This window comes from Phaseolus vulgaris, chromosome 6, assembly GCF_000499845.2.
Source record: "Phaseolus vulgaris cultivar G19833 chromosome 6, P. vulgaris v2.0, whole genome shotgun sequence".
NCBI classification, from domain to species: domain Eukaryota; kingdom Viridiplantae; phylum Streptophyta; class Magnoliopsida; order Fabales; family Fabaceae; genus Phaseolus; species Phaseolus vulgaris.
Genome location: NC_023754.2, coordinates 4,752,063 through 4,767,567, shown reverse-complemented (window position 1 = coordinate 4,767,567; position 15,505 = coordinate 4,752,063).

Sequence of the window (15,505 nt, the reverse complement as noted above, 5' to 3'; positions counted from 1 at the left end):
TTTATAAATCATTGCCACGATTGAAAGGAAGGTTCATTTCTGCATGAAACTATTTGATCATCTTCAAACTGAATACTTGCTCGTTTGAGCTGAAGTTTGTCGCATTTCATCTCAACTTCTATTGGGATTCTTCCATAATATTTCAACAAGAAATTAGTTTTGGAAAATGTTCAAGAAACTTCTTGCTCCTCTTTTTGGAATTTCAAAATTTTTCCCTAGTTTCTCCAATTTTATTCTGAGTTCATAATACGCAAAAAAGTTCCGAAAACAATTACACAAGTACTTTCATATGTTGTTTGTATCCAGTCAAGAAGGCATGTCCAAAACAAAAACACATAAAAAGATAGAAGGAAGAAAAGTCAGGACAATTTGTTTTCGGAAAAACAAGTTTTCCAGTTTTATTTGCTCTCGGTCTGGGACTTATTACGCCTTATTCCTTGGGTGTTTTGATTTGTACCAGACATTCCTTATTGTGTGTATTGATTTGTGGCTGATATTTGAGCATCAAATTTGTTCCACAAGATTTGCAAGATTTCTGAAATTTTGCCCTAGTTTCGGCAATTTTATTCTGAGTTCATATTACGCTGAAAAGTTTCTTAAACACTTATACAAATATTTTCATATGTCGTGTGTATCCAGTCAAGGATGCACGTCCAAAAAGAAAACACAGAAAAAGATATAAGGAAGTAAAGTCAGGACATTCTGTTTCGGAAAAACAAGTTTTCCAGTTTTGTTTGCAATGAATTTTTTATTCATATTGCCACGACTGAAAGGAAGGTTACTTTATGTGTGAAACTGTTTGATAATGTACTAACTAAATACTCGTCCGTTTGAGCTAAAATGTGTCGCATTTCATCCCTTTCTGTTGGAATTCTTCCATAAGATTTCAAAAAGAAATTGTTTTTGGAAAATGTTCCAGAAACTTCTTGCACTCCAAGGCGCTCATTTTTCAAGCTTTCAAAATTTTACCCTAGTTTCTACAATTTTATTCAAAGTTCATATTACACATAAGAGTTTTTAAAACACTTACACAAGTACATTCGTATGTCGTTTCTATCCAATAAAGGAGGCATGTCCAAAATGAAACACAAAAAAAGATAGAAGGAAGAAAGCCACGACGTTTTATTTTCTGGAAAACAAGTTTTCCAGTTTAATTTGCTCTCGGTCTGGGACTTATTACGCTTTATTCATTGGGTGTTTTGATTTGAAATTTTTACCATATATTCCTTATTGTGTGTATTGAGTTGTGGCTGAGATTTGAGCCTCAAATTCGTTCCCCAAGATTTGCAATGAAGTTTTTATTCATCATTGCTACGCCAGAAAGAAAGGTTCGTTTCTGTGTGAATCTGTTTTATCATTTTCTAACTGAAAACTCATCTGTTTGAGCTTAAATTTGTTGCGTTTCGTCCCAAATTCTATTGGGATTCTTCCATAAGATTTCAACAATAAATTGTTTTTGAAAAATGTTCCAGAAACCTATTGGACACCAAGGAGATCCTCTTTCCAGATTTGCAAAAATTTTGCCCTAGTTTTTGCAATTTTATTGAGTTCATATAACAGTGATAAGTTCCGAAAACACTTACACAAGTACTTTCATATGTATTTGTATCCAGTCAAGGAGGCACACCCAAAAAGAAAACACAGAAAAAGATAGCCAGGACGATCTGTTTTCGGAAAAACAAGATTTCCAGTTTGTTTGCTCTCGGTTTAGGAATTATTATGCCTTATTCCTTGGGTGTTTTGAGTTGAAATTTTTACCACACATTCCTTCTTGTGTATAGAGTTGTGGCCGCGATTTGAGCCTTAAATTCGTTCACAAGATTTGCAATGAATTTTTTATTCATCATTGCCACGACTGAAAGGAAGTTTCCTTTATGTGTGAAATTGTTTGATCATTTTCTAACTAAATACTCGTCTATTTGATATGAAATTTGTCACTTTTCATTCCTAATTTTGTTGGAATTCTTGCATAAGATTTCGAAAAGAAATTATTTTTGGAAAATGTTTCAAAAATTTCTTGCACTCCAAGACGCTCCTTTTTCGAGATTTTCAAAAAATTTCAATAGTTTCTGCAAGTTTATTTTGAGTTTATATTACACAGAAAAGCTTTGAAAACAGTTACACAAGTACATTCGTAAGTCGTTTTTATACAGTCAAGGAGACATGTCCGAAATGAAAACACAGAAAAAGAGAGAAGGAAGAAAAGCCATAACGTTTTATTTTCGGAAAAACAAGTTTTCCAGTTTTGTTTGCTCTCGATCTGGACTTATTACGTCTTATTCCTTGGGTGTTTTGATTTGAAATTTTTACTAGACATTTCTTATTATATGTATTGAGTTGTGGCTGAGATTTGAGCCTCAAATTCATTCCACAAGATTTGCAAGATTTGTGAAATTTTTCCCTAGTTTTTGCAATTTTATTCTGAGTTCATATTACCCTGCTAAATTCTGAAAACACTTACACAAGTACTTTCATATGTTGTTTGTATCCATTCAAGGAGGCATGTCCAGAAAGAAAATACAGAAATAGATATAAGGAAGAAAAACCATGACGTTTTTTTTTTGAAAAAAGAGTTTTCCAAATTTTTTGCTCTAGGTCTGGTACTTATTACGCCTTATTCCTTAGGTGTTTTGAATAGAAATTTTCACCAGACATTCTTTATTGTGTGTATTGGGTTTTGGTTGAGATTTTGAGCCTCAAATTCGTTCCACAAGATTTGCAATTAATTTTTTATTCATCATTGCCCGGACTGAAAGGAAGGTTCGTTTCTACGTGAAACTGTTTGATCATTTTCTAACTCAATACTCGTTCGTTTGAGCTGAAGTTTGTCGCATTTCGACTCAACTTCTATTGGAATTCTTCCATAATATTTCAATAAGACATTATTTACATAAACTGTTCAAGAACGTCTTGCACCGCAAGCCGCTCCTCTTTCGAGATTTCCAAAATTATGCCCTGGTTTGTACAATTTTATTATGAGTTTATATTATGCATAAAAGTTTCGGAAACACATACACAAGTACTTTGATATGTCGTTTGTATCTAGTCAAGGAGGCATGTCCAAAAAGAAAACATAGAAAAAATAAAAGGAAAAAAAGTCAGGGCGTTCTGTTTGCGGAAAAACAAGTTTTCCAGTGTTTTGATTATTGCGTCTTATTCCTTGGGTGCTTTGATTTGAAATTTTTACCAGACATTCCTTATTGTGTGTATTGAGTTGTGGCTGAGATTTGAGCCTCAAATTCATTCCACAAGATTTGCAATGAATTTTTTATTCATCATTGCCACGACTAAAAGGAAGGTTTGTTTCTGTGTGAAACTATTTTATCATTTTCTAACTGAATACTCGTCCGTTTGAGTTGAAATTTGTCGCGTTTCGTCCCAAATTCTGTTGAGATTCTTCCATATGATTTCAAAAAGAAATTGCTTTTGGAAAATGTTCCAAAAACTTCTTGGAACCCAAGGAGTTCCTTTTTGCAGATTTGGGAAATTTTGCTCTAGTTTTTGCAATTTTATTATGAGTTCATGTTGCATTGATAACTTTCGAAAATACTTACACAAGTACTTTCATATTTCGTTTGTATCCAGTCAAGGAGGCATGCCCAAAAAGAAAACACAGGAAAAGATATAAGGAAGATAAGCCAGGACGATCTATTTTCGGAAAAACAAGTTTTCCAATTTTGTTTGCTCTCGGTCTGGGAATTATTATGCCTTATTCCTTGGGTGTTTTGATTTGAAATTTTTACCAGACATTCCTTATTGTGTGTATTGAGTTGTGGCTGGGATTTGAGCATCAAATTCGTTCTACAAGATTTGCAATGAACTTTTTATTCATCATTGCCACAACTGAAAGGAAGGTTTGTTTCTGTGTGAAACTGTTTTATCATTTTCTAACTAAATACTCGTTTGTTTGAGCTGAAATTTGTCGCGTTTCGTCCCAAATTCTGCTGAGATTCTTCCATAAGATTTCAAAATGAAATTCATTTTGGAAAATGTTCCATAAACTTCTTGGACTCCAAGGAGCTCCTCTTTGCAGATTTTCAAAATTTTTGCTCTAGTTTTTGCAATTTTATTCTAGGTTCATATTACGCAGAAAAGTTCTGAAAACACTTACTCAAGTACTTTCATATGTTGTTTGTATCCAGTCAAGAAGGCATGTCCAAAACGAAAACACGGAAAATGATAGAAGGAAGAAAAACAAGGACGTTTTGTTTTCGAAAAAACAAGTTTTCCAGTTTTGTTTGCGCTCGGTCTAGGATTTATTACGCCTTATTCCTTGGGTGTTTTAATTTGAAATTTTTACCAGAAATTTGTTATTGTGTGTATCAAGTTGTGGCTAAGATTTGAGCCTCAAATTTGTTCCAGAAGATTTGCAATGATTTTTTTTATTCTTCATTGCCACGACTAAAATGAAGGATCGTTTTTGGGTGAAACTGTTTTTTCATTTTCTAATTGAATACTCGTCCGTTTGAGCTGAAAATTGTCGCGTTCCATCCCAAATTCTATTGGGATTTTTGTATAAGATTTCAACAACAAAAAATGGAAAATGTTCCAGAAACTTCTTGGACTCCAAGGAGCTCCTCTTTGCAGATTTGGGAAAGTTTGCCCTATTTTTTGCAATTTTATTCTGAGTTCATAATACGCTGATAAGTTCCGAAAACACATACACAAGTACTTTCATAAGTCGTGGGCACGTCCAAAAAGGAAACACAAAAAAAGATATAAGGAAGAAAAGCAAGGACGTTTTTTTTTTCAGAAAAACAAGTTATCCAGTTTTGTTTGCTCTCGGTCCGGGACTTATTAAATGTTATTGCTTGGGTGTTTTGATTTGAAATTTTTACCAGATATTCCTTATTGAGTGTATTGACTTGTGGCTGAGATTTGAGCCTCAAATTCGTTCCCCAATATTTGCAATGAATATTTTATTCATCATTGCCAGGACTAAAAGAAAGGTTTGTTTCTATGTGAAACTGTTTTTTCATTTTCTAACTAAATATTCATCCGTTTGAGCAGAATTTTGTCGCGTTCCGTCCAAAATTATGTTGGGATTATTCCATAATATTTCAACAAGAACTTGTTTTTGGAAAATGTGCCAGAAACTTCTTGGACTCCAAGGAGCTCCTCTTTCCATATTTGTGAAATTTGGCCCTAGTTTTTGCAATTTTATTTTGAGTTCATATTACGCTGATAAGTTCTGCAAAACACTTACACAAGTGCTTTTATATGTCATTTGTATCCATTCAAGGAGGCACGCCCAAAAGGAAAACACAGAAAAAGATATGAGGAAGAAAAGTCAGGACGTTCTGGTTTTGGAAAAACAAGTTTTCTAGTTTTGTTTGCTATCGGTCTGGGAATTATTACACCTTATTCCTTGGGTGTTTTGATTTGAAAACCAGACATTCCTTATTGTGTGTATTGAGTTATGGCTGAGATTTGAGCCTCAAATTCGTTCCACAAGATTTGCAATGAATTTTTGATTCATCATTGTCACGACTGAAAGGAAGGTCCGTTTCTATTTCTGTGTGAAACTTTTTGATCATTTTCTATTTCGTTGGGAAGTCCATGGAACCAAAACCGACTTCCATCAACTTTAGATTGTCTGTGAGGTTGGTAAGATTGATTCAACGATTGAGGTTTTATTCTACATTTATGTTTGTCTGAACTATGTTGGTGCCCTATAAACATACTTGGGAAGCTTGCTTAAAGCAATTTCTACTTCATTTTCGACATGCATCTTGTAAGAGTGAAGGCATTCCATTCTATACCATTCTCATTTTTTTATAGCTCATGAGTATAGATCCCAAATATATGCATCACTCTTTTAAATATAAAGCAGTATAGGATAAGATTCTTGCTCTTGTAAAGCACAAACCGTTCCTTGAACATGGTCTCCCAATACTCAAGGATAAGAGATGTTAAGAAGTTAGACGGTCTATCACTAATAGATAGTCTTGTGATAAGAGAGTCTATAAATTTTGATGACAATAAGCACTATGAGATGTGTTAAGAATGTTGAAGAAAGAAGCTTTGATGATTTTCAAATCTATCATGAAGACATGTTGTTGTGTGTGTCTAGTTAGGTAGATTTTGTATTTTAAACCTAATTTGAAATCTCTTTTAAATGTTTTGCTTTCTAAATCTGTGTTTATTTTGATTAGTTATTTCATATATTAATTAGTTGAAATTACTTCTATACAAGTTTGTTGACTATAACAAGTATTTTAATGATTGATTTATCATATTAACTTGTTGAAAACACGTAAAGGTTTTTAAAGGATTTAAAAATGATTTGTTTTCTTATTATTTTTTCTGTTAAGTGAAATCAACCATTTATTTTGATAAATTGACAAATTTTTTATATGGTGATTTCATCAATTAAAGAAAACAACAAGTTAGTTTAGAAAATCAATTAAATGATTTTAACATAATAATGTTTTGTTTATCAAACTATTTTTAATTGACTTAAACTGATTTCATTGAATGATCAAACTGTTTTAACAATCTTTCTTAGCCTATATAAAGATGTTTTCTAATCATTTAACACAACACTTTGTCAAGAAAGAAAAATAAATAGTTTTAAAATTATTCTTGAAGATTACATTTCAATCTTGGATCATTCTTATGATGTGAAGTAGGTTTTGGGTTATCATTTCTGTAGTTCTTCTTGTACTAAACTCAAATGTATTCGAACTTCATTTTTCTTTACTGTATTATGTTGTAAACAGATTCATATAGTGTTTCTGAAATTTGTGTGTGGTTAAGAGTGTAGTGTGTTCTCGAAGGGTTCAAGATTAACACTCTTGGTTGTTCTTGTAATCTTGTTTGATTGCTTTAGTTAATTTTTAATGGAGTGTTGAGGACTGGATGTAGCTCTTGGTTAAGAATGAACTAGTATAGCTCCTGTGTTCATTATCTCTCTCTTCCTTACTTTGATATTTTTTCATAGAAATTGTTTTAAGTGTTCAGTGTATAAATCAACACCTCCAAGAAAACTGCAAGCTACATGTGAGCCTCCTTGCACGCCTCCTCCATTGAAGCTTCTGCTAATCTTCTCCAAAATTCAATTAAAAAGTTCAATCATAAAGACACAATTCATCATTTATTCTAGACATTGACAAAACAAATAATCACAATTTAGATCAATTAGAAAAATTTAACTCACATCTATAAAAAAAATAGTCTCCCACATTAATCGAGAAAAGCCTACCTAATATGGAGTAAAAAATAATAGTGATTTAAAAAAAACTAACAATTTAAAATGCAAAATAACTCTTATTAAGACCAATAAAAAAAAATTTGATGAACAACAATAGAAAACTAGTCATCTCGACAATTTCCTGGTCCTATTCAATTTGATGACACTCCAATCAAAATTCAAATAAAAAGAAAATACGAAGAAAAAAAAAGTAAACTTTAGAATATGAAAATTTTCAAATTCTTAATTTTTACATTATTTTTTTTTAATTTTAATTAATCTAATTACTTTAATAAAATTTTAAAATATCCATTTCTTTTAAAATCTCTTACCCATATTTTATTATAAAGAATATCAAATTTTATATATAAAAAAATTATCCTTTTAAAGTTTAATGTGTAAACACACTACTAGACTTTTAAGGGTGTCTTTTTAAGGTAACCACCACCACATTATTTTGAATCATCAATTTTATATTATTAACTTTATGCTAAAATATATATTTAGCCCAACACATGTATGAATTTTGACTTTGGTTTTCAAATGTTTTAACTTTATTTAGTTGTTAAAATATTTACAAATTATATTTAGGCCTTAAAATTTATTTATTTCTATTTTATTTCCACTATTTTTTTCACTTTTTAAAATATTTCTAAAATAATAAATTCCTTTTTTACTCTTGATTTTTTTTATTATACTAATCGATACTTTTCATCACAAAGTAAATTTACTTTTTCAATAAAATAAAGAAAAAATTGTTTTATGAACCAAAGTTTTTTTAAAAAAAAACTATTAGTAACAATATGAAAAAGTTCCCTACTTTTTTAAGGATAGAAAACGTTAGCTTTAATTTTCTGCAATAAAATCTGGTTTGTTACTTACAATTAATTCTTCTTTCTTAATTGTGTTATTTTAAAAAAAATCGTTTTTTAAATGTTAATAACGAATTCTTTCCAAACAAACCTATCCATCAATTAAACTAAACAAGCTTAATAACTAAAAACATTTATTATCAAGTAAATGTTTTTTTGGTTTCTTTTTTCAAAGAAAGTAAGTGCTTATAAATTATAAGAGTGGATATGAATTAAATCTTTATACAAATTTAATCTATATTCAAATAACTGTAAATCTGTATTTTTTTTTTTACTTTTGTAAATTAAAAACAGAAAAATTGAATTGATTTCTAAATCTAAAACCAAAAAAATAGTGTTTTAGTTAAATACTCATAACATATGTGTGATTGATCTGATATTCGAATCTAATGAAGATCTTGGTTAACAAATAGAAGAAGGGAATATCAAATAATGAAGAGAGATAAATGATGAAGACTTTGAATGAAGAGTATGATGTTTTTGTTTTATATTATACTTTTAAGGTTTTATCTTGCTGAAATTACTTCTCTCGTCTTAATTCAACCACTTGAAACCACTTGTTAAGGTATTGTTGTTCTTCTCTCATCTTAACTCAACCATTTTCTAAGGTAGAAAGTTTGTTAAGTTATGGAACTCGCTAAAGTTTTTTAGTTATGTTTTAGCGTAATTAAAATCTTTAAGAAATCTTACATAAGCTTAGTTTTAATCAATTAAAGTGGGTTTAATCAATTAAAACTATCAAGTAACAAACCTTACAAAATTAATTTTATTTTTTAAAAATATTTTGTGGTCTGATATAGAATACCAAGAAAAACAATAAATAGAAACAAAATTTTACAAAAAAAAAATAATTAGTTATTATATTGACAAAAATAAATATTATTTTAAAAATTAAAAAAATTATTAGTATCTAAAGTAATTTATATTATTAATAAAATTTATAAATTAGTTTTTAAATTTGTATCTAATTAACTATAAAGGTTTTTGCTACCAACCTTAGAATATAAAGTAATTGGTAGCTAAAACATTAGTAGCTAATTAGATAGTAATTTAGAAACTAATTTCTAAATTTTATTAATAATAGAAAGTACTTTAGATAGTAATTATTCTTTTAGTGTTTAAAATAATTAGTCAATATAATAACTAATTATTTTTCTAAACAATTGATTTCTATTTAATAACTTTTTCTTTATAAAATTTTTAGTTTAACAATAGTTCTTGAAATAATCTTGCTTGGTATTGTGATTAACCTCTTAAAAAGAAGAATATTTTGTAAGATTACTTGCAATTTTTTTACAACGATAATTTAATGAGATCACAAAAAATTATTAAATAAAAATTAATTTTAAAAATTAAAATAATTAGTCATTAATTATCATTAAATAATTTTTAAATTGGTATCTAGTTATTAATTATCAAAATTTTAGTTACTTATTATTTTATATTCTAAATTAATAAATAAGTTCTATTAGTATTGTAAAGACTAATTTAAAATATAAAATATTATTATCTAAAATTTTGGTAGCTAATTTAGATATCAATTTAGAATCAATTTTATAATTTTTTATTAATAATAAAAATTATTTTAAATATAAATAATTTTTTAGTTTTTGTAGTATCTATTTTGGTTGTGAGTTTGGATACGGCATCCAAGTTGATCATGTGATGGGATGTCGTAAAAAATTTATCTAAGTCTTTGTATGGTTCAGGATCTATCTTAGTTCATTTGTGTTTTATTTTTTAATAAAAATAATATATTTGTATGGTTCAGGAATTCTATATCTTAATAAAAATATATTACATATAGAAGTAATATCTATATTTCCTAGACATAAAGATAATTTTATTTAGATTTATCCAATAACTTTTGTATAGGTTTTTCTTTAAAACAATGTTATACAGCTATTAGAATTGAAAAAAAAAAATGTAAAATATTTTAATTAATGTTTTTTTGTTATTCACAAAGAAATGCCACATATAGAATTTATGTAAAAAGTGAGTAGAATATATATATATATTATAGTAATTATCAAATTGAATTCGAAGAAATGCACATGGGAATATTTTCTACCAAATAATAATTTTATATTTTCAATTAATATTTAATTTTAAAAATGATATTTGTTAACTGTACATATGAATCTCCTATAAAAACGACTTTAAAATTAAAACTCTATTTAAAAAAATAGGACTTTAAAATTGATATAAATTTTATTTATAAATATCTAAACTATTTTCTTTTCCACTTTAATAATTTAAATTTAACAATATTGTATGGAACAAACAATTATGATGTCCTATTTCAATAATTGAAACATAGATCGATGTGATGAGATCACACGTGAAAGTGCCCCTTCCGTGGGATCATATATTCAATAATTCAGCAAGTTGAGAGCGAGTGATGCATTAAAGGTTCGAAGGGACATTTGTTTGTGAGTGAGTAATGGGTGAACAGAAATGAAGTTGGATATAACCTAAAGGCCAAAAATCTATGTAATCGTCGCCAAAAATCTACTGGTTCCTGAGTTCTCCCCCATGCTTTGAATCTTGTGCCACACAAAGAAATTATTATGCATTATGAACCTTCCGACCACATATATCACACGTGACAATAGAACATGACGTTATTTCATAACATTTGTGTACCTGTATGGATATTGGGGACTGAGTAATGTTGATCCACGTCGATACAAGGTGTCTTCTTCACTCTTGGTTGTCCTATTCTTCAAGTCTTCTTTCTCTTCGCGTGCTTCGGTCGGCCGGCGGGGGTACCTGCGATTGCACTCCGACGCTCAAGTCAGCGATGGTGCTCAAGTGTGAATTCTCTGATAGTATGGAAAACGTACATTTTCCCCCTTTTCAGAAGTCCCTTTAGTAGGTTGACCTGGGCCTTGGCCATGTGGGCCAATCAGTTGATGGTTAGAGACATGCTTAGTGGTCTTTGGGTCGTGCCTGGTGGTTTCCTGAAAACCAGGGGAGTGGTCTAGAGAACGTGTTTTTACTTCGTCAATGGTTGTCATAACTGCTCTTTTCTACACGTGTAACCACGTTCTGGATTAAATTAGATTTAATCGACATAAACCATTCGGTCGTCCGGCTAGAGGTCATGGAAGGACGAAGAGTCGTATAAGACGCAGGGTTTTGTGATGATTTTACCATGAGTACCCTGGGGTCGTCCAGTGCCGACCGGTACACTTGCCCCCCAGGCTCGAGGTCATGGAAGGACGAAGAGTCGTATGAGACGCAGGGGTTTTTGTGATAATTTTACCATGAGTACCCTGGGGTCGTCCAGTGCCGACCGGTACAATTTGTAAATAGAATTTTACTTTTAATGTCATGTCGATATTTATAGTATATGAAGTCAAAATATTTTTTAATTTTTAAGTCAGTTTTGTAGAATAAATTTAACTTAAACATATTTTTTATTATAGTTTAAGAATATATTCTAATAAGAATTGTTAGTATATTGTTTCATGTTATCAGACTATTTTTAAATTCTATAATATATATGACTTAAATATCCTCTATTATTATATAAAATTGATTTTTTTTCTAAATCAAATTTTAAATTTTATATATACTTATAGTAAAAAAATTATTGAAATATATATTTATTAATATTATTTTATTTTTAATGTAAAAACAAACGAATTTTTAACGTAAATTATTATAATATTTTAACATTAGTTCATAGTGAAAATCTGTTTGTCATAAAAAAAATTGTTAAAGACTATTCTAATAATTTTTTTACTACAAATATTCAAGAGATCTAAAATTTAGACTATAAATAAAAATCATATTTAACCTTACATATATTGAAAGGTGTAGGTTCATGATTTACATTAACTAAAAATAAAATTAATTTATACTCACCTTTTAAACTTTTTAAACTGATTTTATGAAAATAATTTAAACTTAAAATTATTGCATCAATTATTTAAATATAATTGTGAATAATTTATAATAAAAAAATTACCTAATTTAATTATATTAATTTTTTATATGACTCCCAGAACAAATGCGTATTATGCTAGGATATCTAAAATTAACTTCATATTACTAAAAATATATAAATACTAGTAAAACTTTATAAGAATTACAGTTACGTATTTAAATATAAAAGAGAAATGTAGAAATTATAAATTTTTAGAGAAGTATACTAATTTAAAATAGGAAACAAGAAGATATATAAAATTGTACTGGATAAAGTGCTTAGTGGTCGGAGCTCGGTGCATGGTGTGGTTAGGTCAGGTTGGTTGGGTCTATAAAGTGGGTAATGTGTTTGGTCCAACTTCTGAGTAAGCCCGTTGAAACATAATTAAAATAATCTTTTTATACATTAGTATAAAGCTATTAGTAAAGAGTATTTATGAACCTGGGCTACGTATAGTGCATGTAGTGGTTAGGACACGTAAATATTTTTTAACCTAAGTGTGTGTATTTTAGGGCACATGGTGGTTCAGTTGCATGCATAATGAAAGATAATGTTGTACCATGAGTAAGGGTGCCTACGTAGACATAATGTTTCCCTGCTGTTGGCGCCTAAGGTGGTACTCAGTTGGTAGGTGGTTTTTTCTGTTATTATTTTATGCTCTCGTTAGAGATAAGATTCATTTTTGTTGTAGCACCTTAAGTGAAGGTGCTCGTAAATAGAATGTGTTTCTGTTACGTATGTTTTAGGTTGAGATTAGGTTTTCATGAGAGAAAGTTGTTTCAAGAGATAAGCTATAAAAAGGGGCTTGAGACCCCAAGAAAAGGTACGTTGTTTCTGAGACTGAAACTGAATACTAATTTATTTTAGTAAGCTCTTACTGACTTGATCGTCGGATTGTGATCAATAGGTAGGGCCCCCTCTGTTTCAAACGAAGCCATGTTCTAGTGCAATAAGACGTAGAACAGATTCCAGAAGAGACAGACCGAAGCTAGAGCTTGTCACTAGAGTCAACCGACGAGAAAGTCAACCAACAAAAACATTTGGCGCCCACTGTGGGGCCCGATAAAACTTCATAACATCCACAGTTGTGTTTGAGTTTTCCACTTGGCAAGTACTGCTAAGACATGAAGGGAACAACGCCCTCACCCTACAACAACTTATGCACACCGTGAAAGATCTCCAAGAGGCCAACGAGCAGTACAGGCGAGAGCAAGAGTGGATCCAACGAGAGGCCAAAACTGAGCAGGAAAGGCTGATGGCAGAAGCCAAAGTCGAGTAGGACCGGCTCATGGGAGAGGCTAAAACTGAACAGGAAAAGCTTATTGCAGAAGCTCGAGCTGATCAAGTGCTTAGGCAAGATCAACTGATGGCGAAGATAGATGCTTCGCGAGCAAACAATGAGGAATTGCACAAAGCCAACGAGGAATTATGCAAGAATCTACAACAACTTGATCAACACTCTTAATATGAACCAAATCCATAAGAAGATGACCATGGATGTTAACTTTGAAAGGTCATCTCAACAAGAAAATGAAGATTCCATCAGTAGGAGGAATGGTCAAGGACCACTATGTTAGAATATATGGCCTTAAGCGAGAGGGGGGTGAATTGTTTAAGAGAGGTTTTTGAAAACTTTTCGAGGTTTAACAAAATTCTTTATGTGAATCCAGAACAAGAATCAAGTTAGCCAAGAATATAAGCAATAAAATAGCAGAGCAACAAAAAACAATCAGTTGTTTCTTCGAAACAATCGGTTGTTTATACCAGCAAAGCTTAAAACAAAATTTAAATGAGTTTAGAGTAAGAGAGAGATACACCAACAATTTATACTGGTTCACTCTTAAGCCAAGAGCTACATCCAGTCCCCAAAAAACCACTAGGTAATCCACTAAGTAATCAAACCAGATTACAACACACAAACCACCAAAGTAGTGACCTTGAACCCTTCAAGAAACACACTTCCTTTGCCAAAACACACCAAGAGTATTGATCTTGACCACCTTAAGAGCACACAACACTCCTTGGCAACACAACACCAGAAATACGGTAGGTTGAGAAGGGATTACACTTGTTTACAGTACAAACTGAAATCAATACAATTGCAATCCTATTCCACTCTCTTTGAAAACCCAAAGCTTGATGTGAATGTTCAAATCTTTAAGATCAACTTTGTCACAACTGAAAAACTCAAATTTGTTTCTCTTGCTTGTTTGAAAACATAAACAAACCATTTATATTTTCCAAAGATTGGTCAAAGCAATTAATGAAGGAGTGTATTCAGTTGAAAATCATTTAAAGCACATTCAATAACCAAAACAGAATTTTGTTAGGATTTTCAAAGAAACAATCGGTTGAAACCACGAAACTGTTAGAATGTATGGCTTTAAACTAGAGGGGGGTGAATAGTTTAAAGAGGGTTTTCACAAAATTTTTAAGATAGAATGAAATTCTTTGCAAGAAACCAGATTTAGGAATTCAGTTTGCCAAGAACAAAGCTCAAAACAAAAAAACAACAGAAAAACAATCGGTTGTTTCGTAGAAACAATCGGTTGTTTATACTAGTAAAATAACAACAACTGAAATTAAAGAGTTTAAGGAAGAGAGAAATGCACAAACAATTTATACTGGTTCACTCTTAACCCAAGAGCTGCATCCAGTTTCCCAGAAACCACTGGGGAATCCACTAGGTAATCAAATCCAGATTACATACACACACCACCAAAGAAGTGACCTTGATTCCCTCAAAACACACACTTCCTTTGGCTCAGCACATACACCACCAAGAATGTTGATCTTGAGAACCTCAAGAGCACACAACCCTTCTTGGCTTTACAACACCAAAACGTACACAAATCACAGAACGAATTACACTGTTACAAAACCAACTGAAATCAATACAGAGTAATCCTATTCCACTTTTCTCTTGAATAACCAAAGCTCAAGCTCAAATTCAAAATGCTTCAAAACTTTTTGAAAAACTCAAATCTGTTTTTCTTTCTTGTTTTATGTTATAAAACATTAACAAACTATTTATAGAATTCAAATCTTGGTCAAAGCATTTAAAGCAAGAGCGTATTCAGTTATGAAATCAATTAAAGCTCTTTTAACAAACAAAACTGTTTTCTGTTAGGATTCCAAACAAACAATCGGTTGAAGTATCGAATCAATCGGTTGTTTGGGTTTGACAGCAAGTCAACCATCAAAACAATTTTCAAACTTTTTCAAAAACACCTAAGTATAAAACAATCGGTTGTTTCGACAAAACAACAGATTGTTTTTCACTTAGTTTGAAAAACACTTTAAACTTAAAAGATTTGAAAACACTTAAGCTTTATATTCAACAAGAGTGAATTACAAATATAATCTACCCCTGATCCTATTCTAAAGCACCTCAACAACAACAAGCACATCCAGCCTTCCATCAAACACAAAGGATTTGGATTCTTCAAAGCTTGAACACACTTGATTCAACAGAAACAACCAATCTAAAACAGTTTTCAACCTTTT